Source organism: Prionailurus bengalensis, chromosome B1 (genome assembly GCF_016509475.1).
Source record: "Prionailurus bengalensis isolate Pbe53 chromosome B1, Fcat_Pben_1.1_paternal_pri, whole genome shotgun sequence".
NCBI classification, from domain to species: domain Eukaryota; kingdom Metazoa; phylum Chordata; class Mammalia; order Carnivora; family Felidae; genus Prionailurus; species Prionailurus bengalensis.
In genome coordinates, this window is record NC_057344.1 from 48,811,637 (window position 1) to 48,823,809 (window position 12,173).

At 43.1% G+C, this 12,173-nt stretch overlaps 1 protein-coding gene and 1 pseudogene across 4 annotated transcripts in view; both read left to right on the forward strand.

Annotated features, from left to right (window-relative positions):
• Window positions 1-12,173, forward strand: part of PTK2B (protein tyrosine kinase 2 beta) — a 126,681-nt gene that overhangs the window by 73,035 nt on the left and 41,473 nt on the right. The window lies entirely within an intron of this gene.
• On the forward strand, window positions 5,522-5,641 carry LOC122479305 (annotated as a pseudogene).

Consider the following 12,173-nt stretch of genomic DNA (forward strand, 5'->3'; position numbering starts at 1 on the left):
TTTTGGAAAGACACTTGTCACTGAATTTAGGTGCCACCCAGGGAGTCTAGAATGATCCGAGCTTGAGATCCTTAACTTAAGTACATCTGCAAAGACCCTTTTTCCAAATGAGGTTATATTCACAGATTCTGGACTGGACATATCTCTTTGGGGTCATCATTCAACCTATTGCAGCCATCAGTTAGGATCACAGTGTCTGTTGGTGGTACCCCCATTCCAGCGTACACAGATTCATGTATATAGTACACAGATGAGTGTGAGCACTTTGCACACATCTACACACCCACACTGAAGTGAAACCTAGGTGTTGGGAAATGACAACAGAGCATGGACTGATGCCACCTTTCCCCACCGCTGTCCAGGATGTCCTGTGGCCACCCTGTGCCCTGGAAGGGTGTTTCTTATGACACTGTCACACTATGGGATGCCATAGGTTGGTTCCTTGACTGAATCTCACCCAGCCATATAGCTTGAAATTGGTGACCAAATTTATAGCACTGACTCCATGATCTCCTCCCATGCCTCCAGCTCAAATGTCCACCTTGCTGTCTCCACTGGACATCTGACTTCAGCGTGAAGGATCATACCCCAAATCCCCTCCTCAAACTCTGCTTCTCTTCCGGTCTTTCCTAGCTCCAGTAACTGCAGCTCTGCTCTCTCTGTTGATCGTGTCTCAGGCTGTAGACCTCAGAGGCATTTGTGAATTCTTTCTTTCTCTCACACACTGTATTTAGTCTTTCCGGAAATCCTGTCAACCCTACCATCAGAACACCCGGGTTCTGACCACTTCCTTCTCACGACCTGTCACCTGGAATGATGTGCTTGCCTGCTAACTATTTCTGCTCATAGCCCACTATGGTCCATTCTTCAAGAAGCGACTATGGTGAATCTTTAAAATATCAGTCAGCTGTAGAGATGTATTTCAGATATAGGTTAGAACATTTCACTTCTCTCTGTTATTTATTTTTTGTTTGTTTATGTTTATTTATTTTCACTACTCTCCTTTAAACTGTCCAATGAATGGCTACTTTTCTCACTGAAAATAAAATCCAAAGGTCTTACCTTGGCTGACAACCAATGTTGGCAAGCCATGGCCTGCAGGCCAAATATGGCCCACCACCCATTTTTTTAAATAAAGTTTTATTGGGACACAGTCACACTCACTTGTTTACATATTGTCTATAGCTGCCTTTGAGCTGCAACAGCAGAGTTGAGTAGTTGCAATAGAGACCACATAGCCCTCAAGCCTAAAATATTAATAACCGGGACCTTTACAGAAAAGGTTTGCCAAGCCCTGGCCTAGCCCTCTCTGCCTTTCCTCCTGTCACTTCACTCAGTCCTCTCTACCTCAACCCACAGGCCTCTTCACAGTTGCAAAAACACACCAAGCACACTGGGGCTGCACACTTTGGGACTCTGTATGATACGGTTTCTTTGCCTGGAAGGTTCTAGCCCCACAAAGAAAGCCACTCCTCCCTCCCTTACTTCCTTTGGGGATCATTCAAATTCCCCCTTATCGGAGAGGACTTGTGGGCCATCCCCATTCTGATGACTGTATCTGCTTTGTTTGTCTTAGTACTTATCAGAACCTGAGATATTAGTATATGTATTAACACCACCCCCAGTACAAAATAAGTTCCATGAGAGAGGGACTTGTTTTTGTTTCCCCAATTTGCTGAATGAATTAACGAGTAGTTGTTTAATGATGGATAGATGGATACATTCCATTTATAAAGCCAATAGAGATTTACTGGCTAGAATTCCATGTCTCAGTTCCAAATTATAGTGGGGAAGAGAGAGCTTCCGATTGATCTGATGTGTACAGGGGGTAATGTCTTGGGTCTGTGGCAGTAAATGTCCAAGAAGTGCTGTAAATAGGGCTGGCAGATTGGTTTATATATCCGCTACAATGGTCTTCCTAGATGAGGCAGATGATATGAGTCACCAGGGAGTTTTTAAATACCAGTTTTCCAAGTCCCATCCCAAATTCATTGAATTAGAATCTCAGGGGCTGAGACTGGTCACTGTCTCAAAGGACTCAACCTCTGCCTGCAGAATACCCATCTGGCTCAACATTCCCTGGAGAAGGATGATCAGAATCACTTAGATGGTGGGAAGCCCTGGGGTATGAGGTCATGTTATAGGGTCTAGGAATTCACAAAATACTTTTAAAAGATCTATGAAGGGGTGACAGGAGAAGGCTAGATGAGGCAGAGGAGAAGAGGAAGTGTGTGGGTGGGCATCAGGTGGCTGGAGATGGCCATCTCCCATTGTCCCTATCTAAATTTGACAGTAACTGCCTCTTGTCCATCTCGAAACAGAGGTGGCCTCTGGGAGATAGGAGGCCTGTATCTTACTCACCATTATACCCCAGTACCTACGTGGAGCCTAACACAGAGTGGGCAATTAATAGATGTTGTGAATGAATGAATGAATGAATGGACTGATGCCTAGAGAGTACTCAAATGAGATCAGTAATCTTCCAGATCACTTGATATAAAGACCAAATAGGAAGTTGACTGGAAGGGAGATTGCCATTCATAAGTAATAACATGTAGGAGGGGTAATAGAATTTCAGCTGGCCCAAAGTAGAATTCCCTGGATATTCTTGGACAAGTCACTTGACCTTCCTGGGCCTCACTTTCTTCACTTAAAAACAGAGTCACATTAAGGCATCTCTAAATTTACTTAAGGCTCCAAAATTCCAGCCTAAGATTTACAAGCTTAATAAACATTTGAATATTTGAGTGTCTGTAGAATCAGAGATTATATTTTTGTGGCTACATCAGTGAGCTCTGCTTTCTAGGATCTAGAAAGCAAAATATCTGTTCAACTTCATTTTCATCATGTCTTGAGTGAATTTTGGCCATCCTTCTTCTCTCTGGCTCTGTGAAATTTACTGGCTAGCCAGCATTTTAATTTTAGAGTTTTATATTTTACAAGGAGTTTATTTGTCTCTTAAAAGTTGGTCTTATACATAGGGTATGAGTTCTACACTTGGTAGCATATGAGCCAAACACACAGGCATATACTATGGCATTTGTCTCAAGCTGAAAGATGATGTCTGCTCCTACCATTCGAATATGATTTTTTTAATGCCTAATCTGCACAACCAAGCCTGTTTTAATAGCTGAACTAAAACAATAATTTTTGAAGAGTTTTTTTACAATTATAAAATGAATTTATGAATGATATACATGAAAGGGAAACTTGGAAACAGACCAATATCTCTCATGAACATAGATGCAAAAATCTTCAGCACGATGTTAGCAAATGGTATCCAACAGTTTATAAAATGAATGTCTGTTCATCCAATACAACTAATAGCATTTTATTTAGCCCTACTGTGCACAGGCACTACACTAAGCTCTCTCTCTACTTATATCATCTCATTTATTCCTCGAGAGAACTCCATGATATAAGAAAATGTTTACAGTTTACAAATGAAGCATCCAGAGCAGAGAAGTTAATTTGTCAAAATTCATAAAGCAAATCAGAAATAAAACAGTTTCTTATTCCTGAGGTCATCCTCTGAACTACCACATTGTATACAAAAGTTCAAACACAGGAAACCTGGAAGAATAAAAACATATGTGTGGCTATGCACCACCCCGAAACAGCACTGTTCACATTTTGATATATTTCATTCTGGATTTGTTTGTTTCAGCTCCTAGCACTATCATTCTTTGTATATGATTTCATATCCTATACCTCCCATTTATTACAATAGAACCATTTTCCAAAAGTTTTCCAATCTCTTTAGATAATTTTTAAAACTAGCATATAAACCTTGTGCTGCCCTCCCATTATTTTCATGGCCCTTTTCAAACTATTTAGATTGGCTGCTTGCTGTGAGGACTTTGCTATTTAAAAAATTTCTACAGTGAGTTTCTTTTTACACAGGGTATTTCTGTATTTTGAGTCATTTTTTTAAAGTTTATTTATTTTTGAGAGGGAGAGTGTGTGTGTGTGTGAGAAGGGGAGGGGCAGAGGGAAAGGGGGACAGAAGATCGTAAGTGGGCTCTGTGCTGAAAGCAGCAAGCCCAACAGGGGATTAGAACTCATGAACCGCAAGATCATGACCTGAGTTGGATGCTCAAGCCACCCTGGCGCCCCTCTGTATTTTGAGTCATTTCCGCAGTTTATGCTTTGTCCCAGTCTGCTCTGGCTGTTACAACAAAATACCACAGACTGGGGAGGCTTAAACAATGGAAATTTATTTATCACAGTTTTGGAGACTGGACATCCAAGATGGCAGTTGCGTTCTTGTGAAGGCCTCCTTCCAGACCTGGCCACTTTCTTGCTGTGTCTTTACATGGCAGAGAGAGATCTCATCTCTCTCTTGTTGCTCTTACAAGGGCACTAAACTCATTCATGAGGGCTTCTCCTTCATGACCTAATTACCTCCCAAAGGTTCCACCTCCAGATACCATCACATTGAGGATTAGGGCTTCAACATATGGATTAGGAGGTGACATAGACATTCAATCCAGAGCATGCTTCCAGGCATAGAACTCAGTCAAAGATATGAACATGTTTCCAATTCTTGATATAGCATGTATATCTCTTTGGTATCAAACTGGGATGAGAGCTCCTCTGGGCAAGGACTTTGTCTTGTCACTGCTACATCCACATATATCCATAGCACTTGGAACAGGGCCGATATGTGTCACAGGCTCAATGCATAATTGTTGAATGCAGGGAAAGGAATCATTGAGAGGCTCTCTTATGTAATGACTGCTCTGTGCAGAAGAAAACAGGTACTGAAGAGATGAGTCAGCAGTTCCCCCTGGGGGTTGTTCCACGCTTCCTGGAAGGTGTTTCAATGTAAGGGCCTCCTTTTTTGATTGTCACATTGTGACACTGGGGCATGAGGCAAAGTATTTTTCAGGCTGCAGCCATGGGTGTTGAATGGTACCACACAACCAAGAATCGTCTGGCCCCAAATGCCAGCTGCACCCATTGAGACTCACAGATGTGAGTTATGGAACATTATGGTGAAATGATCACCCCGGATCCATCACCCTGTGCGAGAAATAAAATTTCACCAATGTGTGGAAGTGACCCGTGTGACCAGCCCCTCCTGTTGAGGCACACACTACATCCTTACAAATGAATCACAAAAATCATCCCTTAGAGCACCCTGGGTGGCTCAGTTGGCTAAGCATCTAACCCTTGATCTCAGTTCAGGTCTTGATCTTAGGGTTGTGAGTTCAAGCCCCGGGTAGGGCTCTGTGCTGAGCATGAAGACTACTTAAAAAAAAAAAAATCATTCCTTGAAGACTTATTTTAGTAGGGTGATTTTTCAAAGAAGTATGTGAAATCCACCTGATACTTTCCTAACTGATCTGTAGTGGTCTTCACTCCTCCCAAATTTCAACTGGACATCAAGAGCCCTTCCTTGTGGTTTATTAGTACATCCAAACATTTGACAGAATGGTCTTATTTTAACAGAATATTTTTATTGCTCAGAGACACCTCTTATGTTCTGTTTGAGTCATTTAAAGAGAAATCCTTTCTCATCGCTTCTCGGCCTTTTGGCTAAGATCAAGTGTAGTATCTGTTCTTATCAGTTTAAAGAGAAGGTCTCTTGTTGCCTTTTTGACCTGATTTTTTGTACTTTCTCGGGGTTTTACTTCCTGGCTCTGTGTGGCAGACAGGAAGAGGAAGGAAGGAGCCTGCTATAGTGAGCTTTTGCCCTGAGAACAAAACCCTTCATGGCCTGCTTGCTCCAAGCAGAAGGAAGTCACTTTTCTCTGCATTATTTCTTCCCAGCCAACTTCTTCATGGCCATGACCTGACATCCTACAAGGCTCATTTATACACTTTAGCCACCTGCTGCTGCTAGAACTGGCTTCGGTTTGGAAACACCATCAGATCCCTTTGCCAGAAACGATTTTCTTCAATCACCTGTGCTCCTTGTACACAGCTAAATGGCTGTTGGAATACCGGCAACCATGGCTCCCTCTTCTTCCCTTAGCCACTACCATGGGGTGGGTCTCCGAAGGTGCCAGTTCCCTCTCAGGCACGGAGAATCTCAAGACCCTCTGGCCTAGGCATGCTTGGACTCCATTTTAGGCTCTGAAAAAAAATTTTTTAATTCTTTTTTTTTAAGTTCATTTATTTATTTATTTATTTATTTATTTATTTATTGAGAGAGCGCACACATAAGCGAGGGAGGAGCAGACAGCAAGAGAGACAGAGAGAGACAAAGAGAGAGAGAGAGAAAGAGAAAGAACGCACGCACGAGTGGGAGAGGGGCAGAGAGAGAGGGAGACCGAGGATTCAAAGCAGGCTCTGTGCTGACAGCACATGTGGGGCTCAAACTCACAAACCACAAGATCGTGACCTACAGGATCTCAAAATCTATATCTCAGTTATAGATTTCTTGAGTTAATTAATCCAGCTCCCCAAGTTGGCTTGACCCTTCTGATCCCATACCTATCCCTTCTCCTCTGCCTGCCCATTATGATAATGGTCACCATTTATTGAGACCTACTCTGTGCCAACCACTGTGCTAAGCTCCTTATGTATCTGTAACCAGCATGAAGCTGGCCAGCCTCCTTTTCCCTTGAAGCTATTCTCAGTACAGTGTCATATTGTCACAGTGTCACAAATGTTATTAGTATATCATCTAAAAAGAATTGAAAACCAATTTAAAATTTTATCCTCTTCAGGAGAAAAACAGCATTGGGGTTTCACTTTCAAGATAGCAAAATTTCTTAAAATTCTCATAATCATTTCTTAATATCCATTTAGGTTGGCTGCTATCCAGAAATGTCTTTACTTGTACTTTTGGATTCCTGAATTCTGGCCCAGGCAGCCTCTTTTCTTTCTCCCCTCTATTGTTTATTTCAAGATCTGTTATTTTTCTCCCTTCAGTCATTGCTTCTTTCAGTGTAAGTCAAACCCAATTGGACTTAGACCTCTCCACTTTACCCTTCCCATCACTAAGTTTATGCTACAGAAGTCCAAGAATTGGTTGGTGCACATAAACCCCCTTAGAAGATGAAGGAGAAGACAGTTAACATGTTTATAACTTAATATATGCTCTATTTATTTACATCCTATACTACCTTATTTAGTCCCACCAAAGATCCCATAGTGGAAGAGATATTTTCCCATTTTACAGATGAGGAAATAAAGTTAGATGACCGGGCCAAGACCACACAGCCATGGCCAGATCCAGTAGACACTAAAGCCTATGGTACTAATCACCACACTCCTGATCTCTTGAACATTTTTGACCATGAGTCTCTGTCCTTTGTAACTCCTACTTGTTAGCCAGAGAGCTGGCTCATATTCACTCATTCATTCATCTATTCTTCAAATATCTTTGCCAAGAACTGGGCTTGGGGTAGGGGATGATATCATATGTCAGATTTGGCTTCTGACCTTAGAGTTGAAAAGCTAGAAAGGTCAACTTGGACAAATGCCTTAGTTCTAATTAGTAAATGTCTGTATTGGTTTCTTAAGAGTGCCATAACAAAGTACCACAAGTGTGGTAATTTTAAACAACAAAAAAGGCATTGTCTCACAGTTTTGGGGGCTAGGAGTCCAAGATCAAGGTGTTGGCAGGACCATGTTCCCTCTGAAATCTGAAGGAGAAAATTCCTCCTTGCCTTTCTTTGGTTTCTAGTGGTGTGCCTGCCATCTTTTGGCATTCCTTGGCTTATAGACGTGTCACCCACAGCCTTCACCTTCGTATGTGACAGCTTCTCCCTGGATGCATGCCTCCCTCTACATAGAAACTTCCCCTTCTTATAAGGACACCAGTCATATTGATTAGGGCCCACACTAATGACCTCATTTAACTTGATTAGTCTGTAAAGACCCTATTTCCAAACAAAGTCACATTCTAAGGTACTGACGGTTAGGATTTCAGCATATCTTTTGTGGGGGAACACAGTTCCATCCATAACAGTATCTTACCAGATGTGTATGGAAAGTTCTTTGGGGACCCAGGGCAGGAAACAGACCCTATCAGTGTAGGTCAGGGAAGACCTCACCGTGCTGACTGGGCCCAGCAGCTCACCAGGAGAAGAGGAGAGAGACAGGAGCCAGGGGTCCTCCTGGCTGGGAGAGCATGGTCTGCTTGGCCAGGGAGCCTGGAGCTGACAGCACACTGAGGTGAGAGAGGGAGATGAGACTTTTATGCTTCAGGCTAAAGACTTTGCATCCTATCCTAGCAAGTAGCAAATGAGAACCATTGCGGGTTTCAACAAAAGTCATCTGTTTAAATTTGCCCTCAATCTCAAAGTGGAGCCTTTATAAATAGCATTTAAACAGGATATTTTCAAACCAAAGCTTTAATTTATTAAAAGTGTAAATTCAGTCATCTTTAAAAAGAGGAGCATTTGAGGGCACCTGGGTGGCTCATTCAGTTAAGCATCTGGCTTGGGCTCAGGTCATGATGTTGCGGTTTTGGGGTTTAAGCCCCACGTCGGGCTCTGTACTGACAGCTCAGAGCCTGGAACCTGCTTGGGATTCTGTGTCTCCCTCTCTTTCTGCCCCTTCCCTGCTCATACTCCATCTATCTCTCTCTCAAAAATAAACAAATGTTCAAACAAAAAAAAATTTTTTTTTTAATTTTTTTTTCAACATTTATTTATTTTTGGGACAGAGAGAGACAGAGCATGAACGGGGGAGGGGCAGAGAGAGAGGGAGACACAGAATCGGAAACAGGCTCCAGGCTCTGAACCATCAGCCCAGAGCCTGACGCGGGGCTCGAACTCACGGACCGCGAGATCGTGACCTGGCTGAAGTCGGACGCTTAACCGACTGCGCCACCCAGGCGCCCCAAAATTTTTTTTTTTTAAAGAGGAGCATTTTGCCTTCCTAGAACAAGGAGTAAGGAGAGAGATCAAGCCAGGAAAACCATGTGAATGTACCACAGGTGGGAGTCCTGTGAAGCAGACCCTGACCTGCAGGTTTGCACCCAAGAGCTGCGTCAGTGGGTCCTGTCATGAAACTCTCCTGGAAGCAGTGATCAAAGCTGGATCAGGCAGAGGGAGAAGGTTGGGTGTGTTACAGACCTACCACAGAGAGCTCCACAGATAGCTCTTGTGTTGGGATGAAAAGACAGGGCCTTTTTTTTTTTTTAAGTTTATTTATTTATTTTAGAGAAAGAGAGACTGTGGGGGAGGGGCAAAGAGAGAGAGGGAGAGAGAGAAACCCAGATAGGATCTGCACTATCAGCATAAGCCCAAGGCAGGGCTCAAACTCACAAACTGTGAGATCATGAACTGAGCCAAAATCAAGGGTCGGACACTTAACCAACTGAGCCATGCAATTACCCCAAAAGGACAAGGCCTTTAAGCCTGAAGTGACTGGGCCCTGATGCAGATTGCCCCCAGGAAAAGCTATGACCTTAGGCAAGGCATGGGCAATTTCAATGGAGGGCCATGAAGTCATCTCAATTGTTTCTAAAAACTCAGCCACTAACATGAACGTGTTTAATAAACTCAAACAATGACAACAAGATTAGGTGTTTCGTTTAAAAAAAAAAAAAAAGGTGAACCTGAGAAAATCGTGAACTTACAGAGATTACTAAAGAAGTGATAAAATGTGACTGAGGTACAAACATAGACCTTTAGATCAAAGGAACAGAAAAAGAAGAAAACAGCCCAATACACATAATCACTTACTGTTAGATACCCTTGTGAAAACAACTTTACTTTAGGCCATACCTCACAATAGATACAAAAATCTATTTCTTATAGAAAAAGAAAATGTGCCCGAATACCAATAAAGGAGTGAGAAGGTGGCCTGAGTCCTTAATTGCTTGGGTGACATTTTCTTTCGGGAAATAAATTATCCTGGATGTGGACAAGCTTTCAGTCCTATCTCTTCTTTGTTTCTGGCTTACAAGAGGAAATGCCCAGGAATAGAGAGGCAAAAGTGGTTTGAGGTCTTTACACTACTTGATAAAGCAAATAAATCAATGTTAGCCAAACAGGAAGAAAAGCCATAGAAATTCCCCTGTATACATGAAGGTGTGAGCCGGGGCAGTGTGAGAGTTTGCTTTTCAGTAACCCTCCCAAGGGCAGAAGTAAAGGTTTTCCTCTAGCAAAAGAAATAAAATAAAAACATATCCTGGGGGGTCCCTGGGTGGCTCGGTCAGCTAAGTGTCTGACTCTTGATCTCAGCTCAGCTCTTGATCTCAGGGTCCTGAGTTCAAGCCCTGAATTGGGCTCCATGCTGGATGGGAAGTCTACTAGAAAGAAAAGAAAAGAAAAGAAAAGAAAAGAAAAGAAAAGAAAAGAAAAGAAAGAGAAAAAGAGAAAGAAAAAGAGGGAGGGAGGGAGGAAGGAAGGAAGGAAGGAAGGAAGGAAGGATAACAACAAAAACCATCCTGGGCTTATCTAAATAACAAGTGATAAAATTAAGACAGTTTTTTTCTGTCATGTTACTTATGGCAATTTAGTGAGTAGATAAACGTCTTAAACTGTTGTTTTTAAAAAGTGATTTATTAATAGAGAAAGAAACATTGACTCACTAGTGGCAATTTATGAATCGTGGGCAGAGGGCTGGTTTTGCTGCTCCCACCATTTGCTTGAGAAGCTGTGAGAACATCAGAGAAGAGGCAGTAAAGTGAGGGGGGCAGGGCTGATACCAAAGCCCCCTTGGTGAGATCAAACTTGACTCTTCACGGAGAGAACCTCCATGTTCCTCTTCTTGTAAACTGATTCCCCTTCCCACTGTGGGCCCCCTCACGATAAGCCTCTGGTTTCCTCCGACCCACTGAACAGACGCTCCTTGAGTGGAGGCTCTGTGTGTGCATTGGAGCTCCCAACAGTGCTTTGCAACATGAGTACGTCAGAGGAAGTTGCAGCTGGTTTGAGAGAAGGAGCTTCTGCGGCTTCATATGACAAGCATAGTGAACAGCAGGAAGGAGACTGGCTCTAGGAGCTTGTCAGCCTACTAAAGTATATGTCAGAACTGGGTTAGTGTGACCTCAGAGTTAGTGCTCTGTGTCGCCCCTGGTGGGCAGCCTTGTTTCCCCCACAAGGAGCCTGAGGGATTCATTCACTTTGCAGTGCAGTTCTGACACAACACATTTCTGGAGCTCACATACACTTCGCAGGTTGAGGGCATGGTCCCCAGCAAGATACCTCTCCTCAAAACCCAGTCACAGGCTCCAAGGTTCCCAGACCACACACATTTCTGACCCACTGGCTGTAAATTTGGGAGTTCCTGCCACCTATCCCCCAGGTTTGTTAATTTGCTCGAATGACTCAGAGAACTGAAGATGATAACAGTTTTATTATAAAAGATGCAAATCAGGACCGGCCAAATGAAGAGATGCATGGGATGAACTAGAAGAGGTCCCCAAACACCAAGTTTCCATGTCCTTAGGACACATCACCCTCCAGGCACATCAATGTGCATCACAAACCAGGAAACTCACCTGAACTAGAGTTTTTATTGGGGTTTTATTATGTAGGCATCATTGATCAGCTGATTGACTGATTGGTTGACTCGTTGGCTGTGTAACTCTCCAGCTCTCCTCCTCTCCCTGGAGGCCAGGCTGATATCACATGGCTCAAAGTTCCGGAACTTCTAATCACATGGTTGGTCTCATCCTGAGACTATCTAGGGGCCCACCATGACTCACCTCATGAGCATAAATTCAAGTGTGGTCCAAGAGGCACACCATCAACAACAAAGACACTACCACTTAAGAAACCCCAAGGGTTCAGAAGCTCCCACCCCAGAAACAAGGACAAAGACCAGCCAAATTCTTTATTATACAACATGCTTTCATCAGTAACCAGTGAGGTGATGGTGGTAGTAGGTGGAGATGTCTGTCTCCAGGAACATCTCTCTCAGGTTTGCCCCTCTGGGAAGAATGCTCCCCAGGTAAGAATCTTCCCAGCACCAGGCAGCCTCCCAAGTAATGCATTTTATACTTAGAAAGCACCAAACTTCTTCCTTATCTGGAGATGAAATCTATATTCCTGTGAAAATCTGTTGGATAGAGTCTCAGTGAATTTCTACTCCAAGGATCTGGAATGAGTCTTACCCTACCACTAATACAACAGAAATTGGTTGCTTTTTAGAAAGAAACCTAGGGAGGGGCGCCTGGGTGGCTCAGTCGGTTAAGCGCCCCTAGGGAGGGGCGCCTGGGTGGCTCAGTCGGTTAAGATATATTCATCCCCATGTTCATGGCA